The following is a 19,258-nucleotide window of genomic DNA, read 5'->3' as shown; positions in this document are numbered from 1 at the left end:
ATGAATGATAATAAATCATATTATTATCACCTATTGTTATCCATTGCTGCTCATTATTCTTATTAATTACCAATTAATTAGGTCAGCAAAATCAATATAATGCTTCTGTTTAACCGCAATACCTTGAAAATGCCTTCAAATCAATGAAAATCAAGTTAAAACCCAATTGTTATTGTTAACTACCTCAAATGCCATTGTTTTTGAAACCACGAAACGAATATGACGCATAGGTAAAGTAAATAATAAACAAAAATAACTATACATAGGTATGTTTCAATAACGTTTAATTTCATTAATGCAGATGCTTATTAATTAAAGGCCAAAGTTTCGAAAATAAATTCGAATCCTACTTAAATTAAAAAGTTTTAAAAAAGTTTCAGAAACCATTTACTTCAAAGTATCAATTAAGTAGGTACAACAGATTACAAAATCATGGCTTATGCGTAAATTACATACATCGTAAAAATGAAAAAAAAAAGAAGAAATAAATAGGTGACAAAAAACATAGTTAACTGATTAGTGATGTCAACATGCCTGTTTATTGAAATAACCAAGTATTTTTATGAAACTAATTTTACTACCATAGATAACACAATCTATTATTTTACAAGGAAAACAATATTCACCGTTGTTTATTTAATAATTTATCGATACATTTCTCAATCAGGACAAGTTTAACCTTGTTGTATCTTTATTATTATATTAAAGTTACACCACTTATAAGAAATGAACAATACACAATCGTAATTGAACAATGAAGGTACCTATGCAGTCATTGTCTTACTCAGTGCGTGTAAAATGTTACTCATATCGCTAATTACAATAAAATAATACATTACACATAAAAAAATCGCGACTATCAATGTCAAAGACGTTGGGACGGCCATCACAAGGGGACAGGTGACCCTCATAAAGGTAGCAGGAAGGCGCTGGATGCAGGCCGCTACCAACCGGGCGATGTGGAAGTCATTAGGGGAGGCCTAGGTTCAGCAGTGGACGTCCTGTGGCTGAAATGATGATGATGATGGTGAATATCAAATAAAAGTAGCTACTTATACCATAGCTTAGTTATGGTAGTTCCCACGGAATAGAATAGGACCACCCCCACTCTTCCCGTGGATGTCGTAAGGCGACTAAGGGACAAATTAATATCCGAACATAGGCCTCCCCAACCCGTCTGGCCAGCGTGGGGAGTGTAGGTCAAATCCTCCATTTGCCTCTGGTAGAAAGGAACATGCTCTTGTAGTGTAGACAAAAATAATGACCGTGATGTAGAGCAGGGATGTTATGGATATCCTTAACCGTAACCGAAACTTTCGGATATCCGAAATAAAAAAATATCCGAAATCGTAACCGTAACCGATTCAAAAGTTTCTGATAGTTTCGGATGTAGGCAGTTTAAATTGTTTTTTTTGTATAGCATGATATGTAAAGGCATAAAAGCTTGATTTACCTTTATAATGCCATCTAGTATCAATTTTTATTTTTTTATTACTTTTTATTCGATGTAAGTGTGCGGCCATGAATGAACCGTGTGTCCAAAACTATTGCAATTTGCATTCTAAAGCACAGATATCCGTAACCGTAACCGAAACTTTGGGATATTCGAAATAAAAAAATATCCGTAACCGTACGTAACCGAAACCGGTATAATATTATTCCTATATCCGTAACCGTATCCATAACCGAAACTACACATCCATAACATCCCTAAGGTAGAGTAGAGAGAGAGTGAGAGATGCAAAAAATATTTATTCTCATTTTCTGCAAAATATGGATTTGTATGACTGTAATGAAAAAATACCTTACGTACAAAACTCCGCTTTTCTTTCTTCTTTTTAATGTCAAAGACATTTCATTTATGAGTAACAACTTGCCCTGGTTTGTTTGTTTACATAATAAAATATTACGTAGCAATATGAATGTGAATATTAATCTTTAGTTTGACTATAAAGGCGTTTTACCAAATGACGAATATTGTTTTTGTAATGACTCATATACGTCACACCTGAAAAACCATTGACCCAGTCAATGTCATGACGTCACGAGCCTTAAACTTGTTTATCGGGATTCGAACCCGGAACCCTCATGCAATGACGTTTTGGCGCCAATATTTATGAATGCACTAGCTTTTGCCCGCGGCTTCACCCGCGTGAAATTTAGTTTGTCACAGATCGTCATAAATTATAGCCTGTATATGTATGTTATTCTGGGTTGTAAACAATAATACTGTAAAGTTTCATCAAAATCCGTTCAGTATTTGCGTGAAAGAGTTACAAACATCCAGACATCCAAACTTTCGCATTTATAATATTAGTAGGATAGGAAGTAGGATAAAATTGGAATCAATATGGTGACCATGAGACAGTGAAAACGTTGCTATTATTTTTTCATATTTTATTAAAGGAAATCATTTAAGTATTTTTCATTTGCATAGTAATATATTTCCGCTTAGAACTGTAATAAGATTAGTTTAAAGTATAAGGTTCCTAATTGTTAATTATTTCAGTTCATCTTTCCTTTTTTACGTAATACGAAGTTTTTATTTACCTATTCAATGAGTAAAATAATACAATATCCTGAAGTCAAGTAAAAAAAAATTTTTTTTTCGCAATTCAGGTATATTCTGGTTTCCATAGAGCTCTGTGATTGGTTCGTGTGTCACCCTGTGCGTCCACGCACACTGTGAGACCTCATAGTAATGTTTGTGAAGACGGGCGTTAGAAGAAATGATGCAATAATAATTCTATCGCATTATGTTATTGACCTGTAAAGATAGTTTTAGTTGGTGAAAATAAATAAATAAATACATAGATCTTCATTCTTCATAGAGCAATTTAATTTTGTTCTGTCATATTTCTTTTTAAAATTAAAAAAGTTTACACTGCCAGCCAATTCGACGCAGACAGTTCGTTGTACCCAAAACTGTTTTATGACCCCATCATCTTTGCGTTATAGCAAAAATTGCCAATTAAGAGATATTGTCTGCGATCTAACTACGCTTTTAGGTTATACAGGGTGTATTTTCGTGTCGTATCTGTATCTGCCAAAAATAAATTAAAATAATGCTCGTAATTTTAGAAAAAAAGAAATTGCTAAGTTTTTGCCCTCGTTTTACAATTTAAAACCAAACTGCGAAAATATGTGTAGGTACATAATTAAAATACCTAAGTATGAATAGGAGATTTTGGGTCGAAGTCGAATAGATTTTTTACTTTCTTTTACTTTTATGTTTTTATTTAATGTTTATTTTTTGTTAAACTTATGTGGTGTGGTATTGATAACATGTTTCCTTAAGACAAATATATTTTACAATAGCCCTTGTTTAATTAATAATTATATTTAAAATCCTCAACTTTTTACTATCAAACAGACATCCTGTATATTACCAAGAAATTATTTCACATGTAAAAAATGTACTACGCAGCTTTACATCTTTAAAAAATAATGGTGTGGGATGAGTCATTTAACTGGGGAAAGTACCTTTTTGCGTCTTGCAGAGATGCATCATTCAAGAAATAACAAAAGAATTTAACATACGAGTGTTTTCAAGGGCAGAGGAAATGGTAAAATACCTACACACAGCAATTTGAGACAAAACATGCACATAATATGAATGAAACGAATTGCTTTAATTAGCAATTTATATAAACCTATTCAAAAATACCTCGACTGATGAAATTTGAAAAAAAAAAAAACCAACAGTATTTTAATTATTTTTGTAAAAAAAACCTACATTAATAAATCGTATTGTGACGTTGATCATTCATGAGTTAAAATAAGAATCGGTCCAGCTATTCTGAACTGAAGAGGCGCTTGCAAACTCAGTAGGTATTATTTGAATTAAGTTGAATATAACATTAATTTAATAATGATAAACATTATTTTGAAAACATTGTCCTAGACAAATCATAAAAGGATAACTACAAATTTTAAAATTTCGTGCAATGAAAATAAATAAACGCACTCACTAGCAAAAAATGTATGAAAATTTTAGTTTTTGAACAATTCCCGTTAGGGACGCTGTACAATTCGTCATAGATTAAATGTCATTTTTTGACGCGCTCACTATTGAGCGCGTCAAAAAAACAAAACAAAAACTCACACTCAGCCCTCTGTTAGATTTATAGGACAGTTTTATTCTTAATCTACTCGTGTATGGATATACAGTTAAAACTAGTGTTATTGTAAGAATCTTATCTTCAATGGATTAAATACCATTTAAGTGGTTTATAACTTTCCTTGGCACACATTTTCGAGAGTAAACAAACAAAATTAACTCATTGCTTTTTGAGTTGCGAACTAATTGGATTGTAATTAAAATTGTCATTAATTATATCATTAAAACGACGTTAACTACTCGGTTTTTGATTTGTGTGCTATATTATCGAGTCCCAACAATTAAAATAAAGAGTCACGGTCATATAAAAAATTTTGAGACCAGTGTTTCTCTATTTTAGAGAGTCTCGGGTCTAATAATCCAGCAACTTTAATAATAAAATATGATGCTTTCTCGCTGGAGACATTTTTATAATATGGTTCTTATTAAAACGAATGCTGTTGTAAAGTTTAATATTAGCATTTTGCGTTACACGCGAATGCTTTCAGTGAAAGAGCACCTTTAATAATACTACTAAAATATTACTCTGAGAACAATTTCAGTAAAAAAAATACTCTGAAAATATTAGAACTACGCCTCGGAATTGCAAACAGAATGAGAAGGATAAGGAGAGTATGTGAGTTGTCTTATTAATTAAACAAATTAATATCTTTTAATTAGTTAATTACACATCGATATTCTCAGATTTTTTGTAAGTTATAAAATTATTTTAAATATTTTTATGTCTTACTAAAAATATGAAAGAAAAATAGAAAATAATTTTCAGTTTTCTCAGCACCGACAAAACTATTCCATATACTTAGACTTCATAAAAAAAGTTTGAGATTATTGTGTATAAAGCTATAAATTGCTAAAAATTAATGACTAAGTCATTAATTAATGAACACCATTAAAATCCCATACAAGATCAAACTCGGCTCATTTCACATCAACTAAAAACCGGCAACCTCCCCTAGTCTTCCGCGTAAAAAAATCAATCAAAAAACTTTCCCACGGCTCAGAGCGAGCATTGACCGTAACCGGTTGGGGCAACCCTTAAAAATCTGCTTAAGCCATAGGTAGCTTGGCGACAAGCTGTTATCATTATCACTCATTGAACTGTCCACCTGACGTGCGGTATAAGCGACGGATTACTACCTGAACCGCAGTCTGGCGGCGAGCGCGCGAACGAACGCACTTGTCAAATTCAAAAACAGAACGCGATTCGAACACGGAACGCGAACGAAAATGTAAAAAAAATCGAACGCACGGGAATGTAATTTCAAAAAACTGACTGGCCAGTGTACATATTTTTGTGTAAATATTTTTTTAAAGTGTCCTTTGTGTGTGTTTTGTTTTTTTATACAAATAAAATCCTGTGATATTAGATTTAAGAAATCCAGCGGACGGACGAAAGCAAGTAAGTTATTTTCACATAATTTGTTTCATATTTGCATTATAATTTTGTTACAGTTGATAATATTGTTATGGTCGTTAGTGGTAAATAGCATGAATAAATAAATACCCAGTTTATATGCCTGCATACCTACCTACATATTTTGTCCTGAAGGTAAGTGTTTACGTCAATAAAAGTACGTATTGTTGAATTTTTAAGTGCCTATAGACAACCGTTATTGTCCTTTTAAGAAAGAATATAATACTTCAATAATTATTGAAGACGTTTTAAGTCATACAGATATGAGACAATAAACTTACCGATAGAATAGCGTAGTTCAATGCTTACGATTATGTTATTGTTTGAAAATTTTAAACAATAAACATTTTTCGCACCATCTTAACTTTCAGGCACGTAGCAAAATATGCAGGTAGTTAAATTATCGTAAATAAGCAAATAAAATCAGTTATTCCATACATGCTTCGTAATTAAATTCTTGTTCAGTCAGCTGTCAAACTTAAGGAGCTGTCAAAACGAGAATTCTTGGGTTTTGTATGGAAATGCAATCTACATCACTTAAATATGCCTTTTTGTGACAACTACCTAGTGTTTTTTACAGGAATGATATTTTTATTTGTAAATAAACAATGCTTGTTTATCGCATCAGTTGTAGATCTTGTCACTTTTTTATTATTTTTTCTTCATTCACGGCCCGTCACCTGACTCTTTGGCCGCGTTCTTCGACCGCAGCCAAGCGGCGTTTTGTTTTGTTTTGATTTATTTTCATGATTATTATTATTTATTACATTTGTCTAATTAAAATTATTATTGTCCTGTCTGTGTCGTTAATTTGGTATTTTATTTTTTAATGTGAATTTTAATTTATTTTGACATGTTTATTTGAAATTAATTGTATTGTTTTTTGTTTTTTTTTTTTTTTGTTAATTTTGTTAATTTTATTCTTATTGTAATTTTTATTTTATTGTGAATTTTAATTTTTATATATTTTTGGACATGTTTATTTAAAATTTTAGTTATTGTATTGTTCTTTTTTTTTAAAATTTTATTGTAATTGTTATTTTTATTTTTATTTCAATGTGAATTTTAATTAATTTGAATTTATCTTATTATATTTTTTTTTTGCCCCTGCGTACAAGGCACCCACTGAAAACCAGTGTCTTGGCACTTGGCAGTAAAATGTCAACTGTCAAGATAATACTGAGTGGGTGACCTCTTTGGCAACATTTTTTTTTTCTCCGCCTCGTTGTTTTTTGTGCTTTTTAGTTGTCAAATAAATAATTTTTCTTTCTTTCTTTCTTTCTTTCTTTCTTTCTTAGATACAACTGATATTTAGGAATGTCAGATACATATTTTTATATCAAGCAATTATTTTCGGATTTGACTCAAGTTTTATTGAGTATCCGAACTTAAAAAAAAAATAGTTATATAATTTTTAGCATTAAGAGTTGCATCTCAAACTAATTTGGAACAGTAGTCGCCCGGCAAGCGGAAGGTCGTGGGTTCATTCCCGCCTTATACAGATTTTTCAAGTTATAAATAATTAAAAAAAAATTCGTAACTTGCACTGCATCATTGGGTTAACTCAAAATTGCACCAATTCGCATCAAAATGGAAATGCTTTCATTATGCAAATATCACATTCTTACTGATTAAACTTTTAATTCCTTCCAGTTTAAAATAAGAAGTCTGAGTGCCAACAGATTCGACTTAGTTAATAATTTTTAGATTTTTCTTGAGCCAGCTTATTAATATAATAATAACAAGTTTCGACTAATATCTTCTTCTTTAAAATATTCTAAACTTAGTTTTATTATAATTATCATAATTTGTGTCAGGCTGACATTTATCGGCCACTATAACGTGACATTTGCAGCATAGAACTTATCTTATCGGCCAATAATAATTATTGCGTATTGATATGGTGCAATGGCATGGAGAATAACCATAAACAGGGTTCTAGGTTCGATTCTGACCGCGTCAATAAAAAACAAGGAAGTTATTTTCCTCTGGGAGTCGAATCCAGGATCTTCTGGTCAGAGTTTAATACCCGTTTTCACCATCAACTCCTAATTTTTAAGTGTCCCCTATGGTAACATTTATCAGGAATTTTGTTTTCATAGGGGTCCCTTAAAAATTAGAGATTGATGGTGAAAATGGGCATAAAGTCTACTAAGTAACTAAGCAGTGCCTTATGGGTTTGTATGGTTATAGGCTAGAAGTTAGTAAACTCTTAAAAACAAAACAATTAGAAAATATGTTATTTAAATAATAACAAATACTCGGCAAACATTAGAATAAATATTTATACATAAATATACCTACTAATTAACTGATTACAAATAAATATATTATGAAGTATTTAACTAATTTCATAGTGTAATGCGCACGATAGTTCTCAGTGAAAAGGTTATCATAGCAATTATCTATGATGATAACTATCCACAATGTACTTTTAATTACCCGACGCGTCACAAAAGAAGGGTAATGTGTTTTTCAACGTATATTTTATGTACGTTATGTTTTGTTCATTCGTGATCAATTTTAATAGTTCTTACCTCAATTAGGTAATTTGGTGAACTCTTATCTGAAGATTATAATTTAATTGTTATTTCGAACATTTTCATACTAAAACTGTCAATTTGTCAATTTTATTTTTCAGTTCAGACTTAATATTGTGCTATGTTATTGTGTTGTATTGTTATTGTTTGTTCTCTGTAGCTGTGCCTGAAATAAAATAAATATAAAATAAAATAAATAAAAGTTACTCAATGATTCTCAATGTTAAAGTTACTCAATGAAGAATCAGCTGTTAATTTTGCAAGTGTCACTACTAAAGCCATTCCTTGTTAGGCGGCTACCAGACGTAATTTTGTAAAAAAATGAAAATTTTAAGTTGTCGCACTTTGTTAAGTGAGGTATCGCTATTGAATAGTGCCTATTTTAAAATTATATAAATGTGATAATTATGATCATCAGGGAAATAATTTTTAATGGGAACCATAATACGGAACTCTAAAAACCGCCTGCGCTAATCTAATAATAAACTTTTCCTTATTCGTTATAAAAGAAATAAAACCAAATAAAATGTATTAAAAGAATAAGTTTAACCATAAAACTGAGAATTGTATCAATTCGTTTTAGAATGTCTTCTGCATGAAATATTGATACAACTTAAAAAAGTGAAAAAAGGAGTTAATAAAACCGTTGATTTATTGCAAAATATTAATCGATATCAAGGAAAATATGAAACCTTATGTACTGGTGATAAGGGCGATTTTGTACCGACGTGTAGTCTGATGTTTCCGACTGTACACCATTTGTTATAACCAGTTCGGCTTAGCAACATGTTAGGTCGTTTTTTAATCAGTGTATATTTAATTCGGTGTCCGATTTCGATTTATTAAACAAGTGGTTTTGCAAATAAACTATACTTGGTACCGTCAAATACACTATTACTTTTAGGTTCAACTAAATAAAAAAATCGTAAATTGATTTTGAATCTTATTGTAAAGGAATAAGGTTTAAATCCTTTGGTGAGATATGTAATTTATGACGCCGACTGTACGTAATATAAATAAACATTTAGGATGAGATAAGGTCTGGTGATTGAACTTTATTATAACTTATTCGATAATCTTGAAACAGGTAATAATTTATAAGTTTCGAGGCAGTGGCGTGCTTTAGTTTTATTTTCGAGGTAGGCGCTATAATATTTTTTGGTAAGCAGTGAATTTAATTGCTTGTATGCAGTAATTTGCATCGCATGCCACTGAGTCCTCTGATAGAGGGTGACCCAATTTACACCTGCGTTTCTAACTTCTAGTACAAAGTAAGATGGTGCAACCCAGCATAAGTATCTCTATGTCTCTATCCTTCAACCTACCCCCTAATTTTTTTGTGAAAAATTGAATTCATTCATAAGTTGTTAAAGCTCCCATCAAGATTCGAACCTATAACTTTTTATTTTTTTCTCTGTATGAAACTCCTTATTGCAACGCACCGTAAACGCCTCGCCTCGTGGTGTTGATTCCTTTCCGGGTAGATAAATGTGCTATGACCTTTATAGTCCGGTTATCAAATTATCAAGTATCTTCAATCCTTCAACTTTATAAAACTCATTTGTAAAAAAAATTCTAAAAATATTCCACGATATTCTTTAGCATACAACAATAGTGAGTTTCATAACAAACCAACATAATTTATTTCTCATTAAACACACATTCGCTTTGTGGTTTATAAATTCGTTGCGGCTAAGCCATTTGTATGTCGTATCTAGATTAAACTAGCTTGGTTTTATAAAAAAATCTATAACTGTAGTAGAAATAGAGAGAGCTATTAAAACAGCATTTGTATAAACCGATTGGAGAGTTAAGACCTCTTACTGAGATTTATTTCTGCCAATTTTGAGTAATTTTGTGTATTAATTGTATTTTGTGACCATAAGAGTCGGAAACCTGGTACATAATTATCTTCTAATCATACTTCGAATTCTTTTACAAAAGCCAAACTGTAGAGGCTGTACACGAGTTGCAGTGAAGGGAACGAGAGTTAGAATTAGGTCATATTATATCGGAAGAAAGTGGCGCGATGGCGTGCCAATTAAAATAGAGTAATTCGGTAATTCGAACTCCTATCTCAACTTGACACCCTGTATTTTTATACATAAACATAGCCATTGTACAGTATTAGCTGAGTGGGAAGTTATTCAAAATTGCAGACGCATTCATAAACAAAAGTTTGTCTTTTGTTTTGAGGAAATTGCTAACCAAACCGTGAACATAACAAAGGCTTTGTATTAACTATCTAAAGGTAGAATCAGATTTGTCCATTTTAAGTGTGATGATAATGATGATGATGATGATGATGAGCAGAAGCATTTATAGAGTTATGTTGTGTCTGTTTATGTATTTATATACGAGTGTGTCTATTTACGAATAAGTATTATTTTACTTTTAATCTAGTCGAAATAGTGCAGACAAAAGCAAATCAGACTATACACGTACATTTACCTAAGATAAAAAACTTGAATTAACTATTTTTTTTAGTTGGTGCAGTTTTTTAGCATGTACCTAGAATTCGGTGTTGTTTTTTTTTTCTTTAATTCAGAATATAATTATAATTAATAATTTATTTATTTCGGACCAGAAAAATCCATGTTTGTGCTAGTAACAGTTGAGAATAATGATGACGAAAAAAGGAGATTCTTTTTTTGCTTAAATCAATTGGGTCTGTTTCTACCTTGAATACCTAAGATTAGACGGTTCGTAAATATTTTGTTTATGAAAAGTTGTTATTATTTAAATAACTTGTCACGCATGATTATCAGTTAAGTTTACAAATAACGTATCAATAACAAATCAATGTTTGGAATTCGATATTTATTTACCTTCAGTCAATAATTTGACTGTTGTAAATAATGAATGTACCTACTTACACTGAAATTCTGTAAGCATAGGTACTTACAGTATTAAGTAATTTCAATCATTTTGCCAGATATCTAGTGCCCATTGTCAATATTTAAACCGTAGGTACTTATGCCTATTAATGTTTGTAAATGTCACGATATTCTCTAAAATTAATACCTACGGAAATCCTTGGGGGAGGCCTTTGTCCAGCAGTGGATGTCTTTCGGCTGAAACGAACGAACGAACGAATACCTACGATTGAGTTGAAAGACCGAATATGCGAATATAACAAACATGTCAGGTGTCTTTAACATCAAATATCATAATAATAAATTGACATAAATAAATAAACGTCTTACGTAAATGGGTATTGTTTCCAATTTTATATTTTACACTAATTAAATCATCAAAAGAAAATAGCTTTCTATAAGAAGTGCATTTCGCATGCATTTCAAGTAAAAACACTTGTGAAACAAAACAAATGCTAATTATAAGTTCTTTTGTTTTTTCTATGTATTGACTAATTTTAGGTTTCAGGTCATAAATAAATACGTTTATTTTATTTTTATAGAGAACAATAGTGTCTGGACAAACCTATGTAACGGTATAATACCTATGTATTTTGTTAAATATACATTTAACCGCCTCTGTGGTCTAGTGGTAAGACCACCTGCTTCAGACGCAGAGGTCCCGGGTTCGATTCCCAGTGGGGGCAGATTTTTCTGTTCGGTTTGGTTGGTGGTAGTGGTAGGGCTTATTCTAAGTCCGCCAGGCTAGCTACCTACCACCATCTTACCTGTCGCCTGTCGCCATAACAGCAATGTTAACAGGGGTGGAGTTTCGTAAAATTCTTTCTTAGTAGATGCCTACTTCATAACATCTACCTGCATGCCAAATTTCAGCCCGATCCGTCCAGTGGTTTGGGCTGTGCGTTGATAGATCACTATGTCAGTCAGTCACCTTTGAGTTATGTATATTTAGACTATAGGTAAAATATTACTCACCTGGCTTTTATGCAAGTTCTAGGAAATCCTGAACACTAATCATACCCATATATTATACCTATCAATAATTTATTATTGGGAAAATCCGTTATTTGTTAGGTTTATCAGTGATATAGACATTGATAACGAAACATTATTCATAATCCGAAATTAAACTGGACACTCTTCTAGAGGCTTCCCCAAATCTTCTTATAATATTCTTCATCATCATCATCATCATCTCAGCCATAGGACGTCCACTGCTGAAAATAGGCCTCCCCCAATGCTTTCCATGTTGCCCGGTTGGTAGCGGTCTGCGTCCAGCGCCTTCCTGCTACCTTTATGATGTCGTTGGTCATCATAAAGGTAGTCCAGCTTGTGGGTGGACGTCCCACGCTACGAACCTTGCTGCCCCATCGGCCGTCAGTTCTGCGTACTATGTGCCCTGCCCATTGCCACTTCAGCTTGCTAATCCGTCGGGCTATGTCAGCGACTTTAGTTCGTTTACGGATCTCCTCATTTCTGAATCGATCTCGTAAAAAAAAACCGAGCATGGCCCTCTCCATAGCACGCTGTGGCCTGTGTGTTATAAGGCCTGTAGTGAGAGGTGATTAATTAACTAACAAAGTATCAAAATAACTGTCACTCCTACGGTGTTAATTTAAAATTTTATTTTGCAAAGTATCATCTATAGACCTAATTATCAATGCTAATGCATTTATACAATGATTGCATAACTTCTAATTGCGTTCATTACGTGATGACTGCCATCAAGACGGTTCAAGATCACATGAAATGTAACTGAATGAGTTAACGAGGTAAGATAAGCAGTCGATGACAATTTCTTTATTTTTAGGGTTCCTTACCATAAGGTTGCTGAACGGTCCTATTTCGCTGACTGTGAGCTGTGTGAGTCTTTTCATCCCTATTAGCAACTCTTATGTTGATTTGTATTGTTTTTATTTCTGGTACTTGCCAATAAGAATTATTTCTTTCTTTCTCTCTTGAAATATTCCTTAAAAATAGTGCTTTTGTCTTTGGCTTTCATCACGTGAATTTTGTCTGTCACAAAAATACGTCATCTGGGATAAAAACTATCCTGTTTTGCCCTGGGTAGGTACTACTAAACTTTTCCCCGGGAGGTACTGACCATCTCTATGTCAGTACAGTGGTTTAAGCGTACTTTTACATCCATCCATCGATTAATTCGTGAAATAAGTAGGATTAAAATTTAAGGGCGTAAAGTAAAATACATAAGGTCTTCACAGGGCCGTACTTTAGGTACTAGGTGTAACTATCTAACCGTATCGTTGTACCAGTTGTACGGGATATACTTAGGTAGCAAGTTCACTGGGATTGATTGACTTTTAGGTTAAATACATAATTTTATCGCTAAGTAGATTTCTGCAACTATTTACTGTTTGACAGAAGATATTGGAAATTGCATTATCTTCAGGCAATAAACAGTTGCAGAAATTTCCAACCAATAATCCAAAAACTTTATTATCGAAAACGATTTAATGCAGATTAGCTAATGTTAATCGGACTATAAATAACTATGATTTCATTCATGATAAAAATAATTTTATGCGTATTATTTTATGAGTATTCGCCTGTATCAATCATTATTGTTTTATTACGAGTATTGTTCTTTGAATTTGGTTCTTATTATTTATTTCACAAAAAAGCCATTTCACTTTATTGGCAATATATTTTTTTAATAAAATCATCGAAGATTAGGGTACTGTAGACTTTTGAGGATTATGAGTCTGGTGTATTATTATATGGACACATTTATTACCGAATTATCTAACTTTAAAATAAATATAACATTTGTAGAGTCGTTTCTCTACATAACAGGGACTATTCTCACCTCTCGTTCCCACCGCTGCAACTCCTGTGTAGCCAGGATCTACAGCTTGATCACCAATACAAACCCAACTAGTGAAGGTCAAGTTTGTCCCGGGGGAAAGTTACTGTTATTGGGCCCGCAACGAAATTAATCAGAAGAACTTAGGAGGAGTTCGAAGTTATATTGAATGTGAAGTCCACTAAGTCTAATGGTAAGACTACGTGCTTCAGTCAGGCCCAGAGTCTCTCAGATTCCCAGTGGGGGTAGATTTTCTGCTCGATTTGGTTGTTGATAGAGCTTCTTCTAAGTCCGTCTGGCTACCACTATCTTACCTAAGACTGTCGCCATAGCTACAATATTAACAGCATAGTGTTCCGGCAGTGGTAAGATAGCCAGTTCCTCTGTGGTTGAGGATTCAAGGTGAAGCTCGCTTCCACTTTCGCCCCATCATCATTTTCTGCAGTAAGACACAGACCAAGAGCATCTTCGTTGTGAATAAAAATGCTCTATTCGTTAACATAAAATTCATTTATTTTTGCAAATAGGCTTTTAAAAAGCACTTTTACATGTCCCAGTATTAATAACTAGCACTGCTTCAGGACAATAAATGGGCCAGTGCTGAGAAGTAGCAGCGCAAGAAACTTGGTCACTGTTGATTTTCTTGCGCTTATAAACCATTAACTATAGAAATGGAGAAATGTGTGAATGTTTAAGCTAAGTGTACCCGCAATATTTTCCCATACCTAGTCGATGTTTTCAAACAATTTCCACTAAGGGAAACACGATTACGGGGTTTTACCCATGTTATTGGTTCATACGGAACTGTGCGACTTTTATATGCCACTAAATTCTAGTTCACATAAACAGTGAATTCGATTTCATTAACCTCTTGATTCCTGATGTTCTACAAGAAGAACATGCAATTTCTTTGCTTAATTTTTTGGATTTATTCGTATAACTTGTCTTATACATTTGATAACTAATTAACTAAGAGTAGTTATTTACCAAATAAACAAAACTGTTTTATTTATTTTTGGGAAATAAAATTCTCGTGGTAATATACAAGGGCATATTTTGTACATGGTTAGAAAAACTAATTCTTATTGCTAATAAACTAATTAATTTAAGTAAAACCAGGGGATAGAGTCACGGATTTATTTTTTAATAACTTAGATTTTTAGAAACGTTCAGTTTGTCAATTTGTCATTTATTTTACTTGCAATTTTTTTATGTTCGGAAAAACTAATACCCGTGGTTCTATTATTAGAACACGAAATGAGCCGAAAACGTGACAAATCTCTATATCATATTTGTCCTATTGAAGGCACGTTCTAACTACAAGAACATGAAAAGAAATGTCTCATAGAACTTGAGCTATTGTTGCTTGTTACAGGAAATGCAAACAAATGCATTGAGGTAAAATCCGTGCACTTTGCCATTTAATGGTACTTTATAGTATCCTTTCGTAACTATTTCCGTAATTAATTCAGTAATTTATGGACAGGTAGTGCGATAGGATAAAAATATAGCGCATTTTCACAAAATACCTACTTAGTCTATGGCTGAGTTGCACCAACTTATTTGAACCGTGACTTTAACCATAACTGGTGTTTTTTGTGTGGAGTTTGACAGACTTTTGACGTTTGTTAAAGTTAAAGTAAGATGGTGCTACCAGCCTTACTTTGCGTCAGTTCAAGGTAGAGCAGCTACTTTTATTCTTATTTTTATTAATAACTACGTAACTTCCCACGGTTTTGGCCATGTGAGTTTATCTTTTTATGTTTTCTTAATTTTCTCAGACTTAAAATATTTCTTTGATATGTTAACAATCATTAATGTAAAGTTTTATCTAATTCCGTTCAGTACTTTTTGCGTAAAGAGTAACAAACATCCATCCTCACAAACTTTCGCATATAATATTATTAGGATTTTTAACAAAACAGGCCATAAAAGTAATTGCTAGTCATGAATGGCACCAATAGTGATACGGTTAGTGGTAAAACCAACCGTTAGAACTCGTAAATTCATTTATGGCTATTATAAACCACTATTAGGATTGTTAAAGCACTTTAACAATCCTAATAGTGGTTTACGACCTAAATAAATTTAATAATTATAACCACTTGGGACGATAATGATATAATCAATGAACTTTAAAATTCACTATTAACGATCTGTGAAGTACTCTGTGATCTGTGACAAACTAAATTTCACGCGTTTGAAGCCGCGGGCAAAAGCTAGTATAACTATACAGGTATTATTGGCGTACCTAGCTTTTGGGAAAGAGGGGGCAGTCTGCCTCAGAAAGGGTAAATCAGATTTTTTAAGTAGAATTCTCCGCTTTCACACACTTTTGAAAAACTATACGCTTAACGGGGAATTGTGGACGAAAAGTTCACCACCTCCCTTTGATGGGACAATTCGATGGGGATTAGCTTTTTCTTTCCCCCTCGGTGCCCCTGTAATCTTTATACACCGGCGTGAATCCTTTAACGATCTGATTATTTACACAATACATCAACGCATATTCTGACAGGTATCCCTTTGTAAATTTGTAATACCGAAGCTTTTGTCTTATCTTAATTAATTTTATCGCCTCATTAGGAAGTGTGAATCGATAAAAGGCTTAATAGTAGAATTGCGTTGATCGATGATTTTGTATAGGTACATATAAATATTTTCATTATGTTACTGATAAGGTAAAGAAAACTAGTGACAAATAATTTTTTTTTTAGACTATCATATTTTAAGGTTAGCTTGTAATATTTCATACTACGAGTATTTGATACACACAAGCGTCCTGGCGTTGCTCTTAGAAGTAGTTAACACTTAAGGAATTCGTTTAAAATGATATGATGTTATTTCCACTGGAGGATGTTTCACAAATATTATTTTCAGTTTGAATATTACCAAACACGTACGTTCTTGACCCTCGACCCCACAAGTATTGTCACTCCTCACCACCATACTATAATACAATTAGTTTTAGTAGCTACACTTCACCAACGAAATGGTATTTGTAGGAAAAAGAAGCATGTTTTTCGGCAAACTGAAAATTTATAAAAAACTTACTTCTACAAGCTGTGTGCGTTGAGTTTAGATAAATTTTATTTTAAGTAAATTCTTCGAATTGTTAAGTCACTGCACATGAGGATGATGTCCACTGCTGGACAAAGGTCTCCAAAGATTTCCACAAAGACCGGTCCTGTGCTACCCGTTTCCAGGCGCTTCCCGCGACCTTCACCAGATCGTCAGACCACTTAGTGAGACTCTCATTATGTCCCTTTCGTATTCAAAAATAAGTCGACTTCGTACGCGTGAAAATAGTTTGAATAATATTTCCCGTTTTTGTAACATTTTTTTCTTTACTGCTCCGCCCCGATTGTAGGGTGATGTTTTTTAAACTAAAGCCTTCCTCGATAAGTAGGTCCTGAGATTAGCGCGTTCAAGCAAGCAAATAAACTCTTCAGCTCTATAATATTAGTAAAGATTAATTAATTCTTTGTCTTGAAAATTATGACGGTGTTCCTTGAATCATCTGTGATCAATTTCCATTGTGCTACACCTATACATCTAACGAAACAATAACTTCGCCTGCTAGTCTATGACTTGTATGTGTAAAAACACATAACTACGACTCTGAAAACGTGACACGGGCACGTCGATAAACCATGTGCGTTATGTCATATTTCCAGTAAATGAAAGAACTGTTACTAATGCTGGAAAAATTACAAATACCTTACTTAATTAACTAGTGGTTATCGTTTTTTATAGTGTTAATAAAATAGTTCCTAAAAATCTATAATTGCACAGTCAGTATAATTTCTAAACATCTCTTAATGGAACTACAAAAGTGGCCAATGTTTATTGCAGTTTGTTTATTTTAATAAAGACTTGAGGAAGATGTGCGTTTAAACGTAAATATTATAACTATAATATTGAACTATTAATATGCAAACATAGAAGTTTCTAAATCAAATAATTTGTGAAACTATACTACGACTTACTTAAGTGTCGTAAGAGGCGACTTAGGGACTACACATCAAACAGAGAACGGACAGCAGCGCTCTCTGACAAACATCAATCTTTTAAACTGCAGCGATCTCCAACCCGCCTGCCAAGCGTGGGGATTATGGCAAAACTCTCCACTATAGTGGGGGAGGCTCATAGTCCAGCAGTGGACTGTAAAGGGCTGTTGATGATGATGATGATGACTGCAACTTAAAATTTTGAAATGTTTGACTGAATGAACGTAATGGGTCGAAATGGCCGACTCGACTTCCAAGGTGGTTCGAACCCCATTCGTCGCTCAACTGTTATGGTGAGCCCTTTTGTAACACAAGCATTTAGCTTAGCACGAAGGGCTAACGGGATTGTCTATATCTTTAAAAGCAAAAGGTCACTGACTGACTCACTCATCACGGAATCTCAGAAACTACAAGTGCTAGGAGTCTCAAATATTGCGTGGGGTTCCTTTTAGAACGTAGGTGTTCACTAAGACGGGATTTTGCGAAATTCAACTCCTAGGGGAGTAAAACTGGATCCACGCGTACGAACGATGTCGCGGGCGGCCGCTAGTAACTACACTCGGCATCAAATAAATCGCACCTCCCGCGACAAGCACTTATCAAACGTATGCATCCCCACTTCCCACCAACATTGGTACCATTTGAAAGCCTAGTTCTAAACTTCATTTCATTAACGGAAAGGTTTTTACCCCAAAAATGTGTCTTTAGAAGGGTCCAGAGTCACATCTTCAAAAAATAGGTAGTTACGCTTTAGCCAATTTTTATGGCTAAAAAACTGTTAAGTTGGGATTAATCGCTATCCATCTGTTAAAGAGGGCACGTGAGATCATTATTTGGTTTTATAACGATAAAAATTGGTCTAATTGATCCCAGAGGTGAGCCCAAAGTGAGGTCTTTTTTCTAGTCACATTTATGGTATATGTTAACCATTTATTAAGAAATTAAATGTGTTTTTCTTTAAGGATATTTATTGGGCTTTCAAATAACACCAATATTGTTGGGGCACCATGATTGTGTCAGAAGAAAATCTTTAAAGTTCGCGTCGCGGAAGGTGCGGTTTATTTGATGTTGAGTGTAGTATTCTTTAAAATATAGATATTTTAAATTACTGTAACAAGCAAAGCTTAAAGGTGTCATTTCCAATGATATCCTTGTGTTTTTTTTTTAATACGCAGTTTCTATATAAAATAATATAAAACGCAAGTAGGTAATGCATCTTTCTTTCTTTCTTCTTTCTTTTCAGCCAAATGACGTCCACTGCTGGACAAAGGCCTCCCTCAAGGTTTTCCACAATGAACGGTCCTGCGCTGCCCGCATCCAGGCTCTTCCCGCGACCTTTACCAGATCGTCGGTCCACCTAGTAGGAGGCCTGCCCACGCTACGTCTTCCAGCCCGTGGTCGCCACTCGAGAACTTTCCTGCCCCAACGGCCATCGTCTCTACGAGCTATGTGCCCCGCCCACTGCCACTTGATT

The 19,258-nt window shown here is 33.5% G+C and overlaps 1 protein-coding gene across 1 annotated transcript in view; it reads left to right on the top strand.

Moving 5' to 3' along the window:
- The first annotated feature begins 5,268 nt into the window (after window positions 1-5,268).
- LOC135084246 (solute carrier family 41 member 1-like) overlaps window positions 5,269-19,258 on the top strand; it is a 79,664-nt gene continuing 65,674 nt past the window's right edge. The window contains exon 1 of the mRNA XM_063979019.1: window positions 5,269-5,519. The gene's annotated coding sequence lies outside the window, so the exon portion shown is untranslated. The remainder of the gene's footprint in view (window positions 5,520-19,258) is intronic.

Source organism: Ostrinia nubilalis, chromosome 25 (assembly GCF_963855985.1).
Source record: "Ostrinia nubilalis chromosome 25, ilOstNubi1.1, whole genome shotgun sequence".
Lineage (NCBI taxonomy): Eukaryota > Metazoa > Arthropoda > Insecta > Lepidoptera > Crambidae > Ostrinia > Ostrinia nubilalis.
This window is presented reverse-complemented; position numbering and strand designations above follow the sequence as displayed.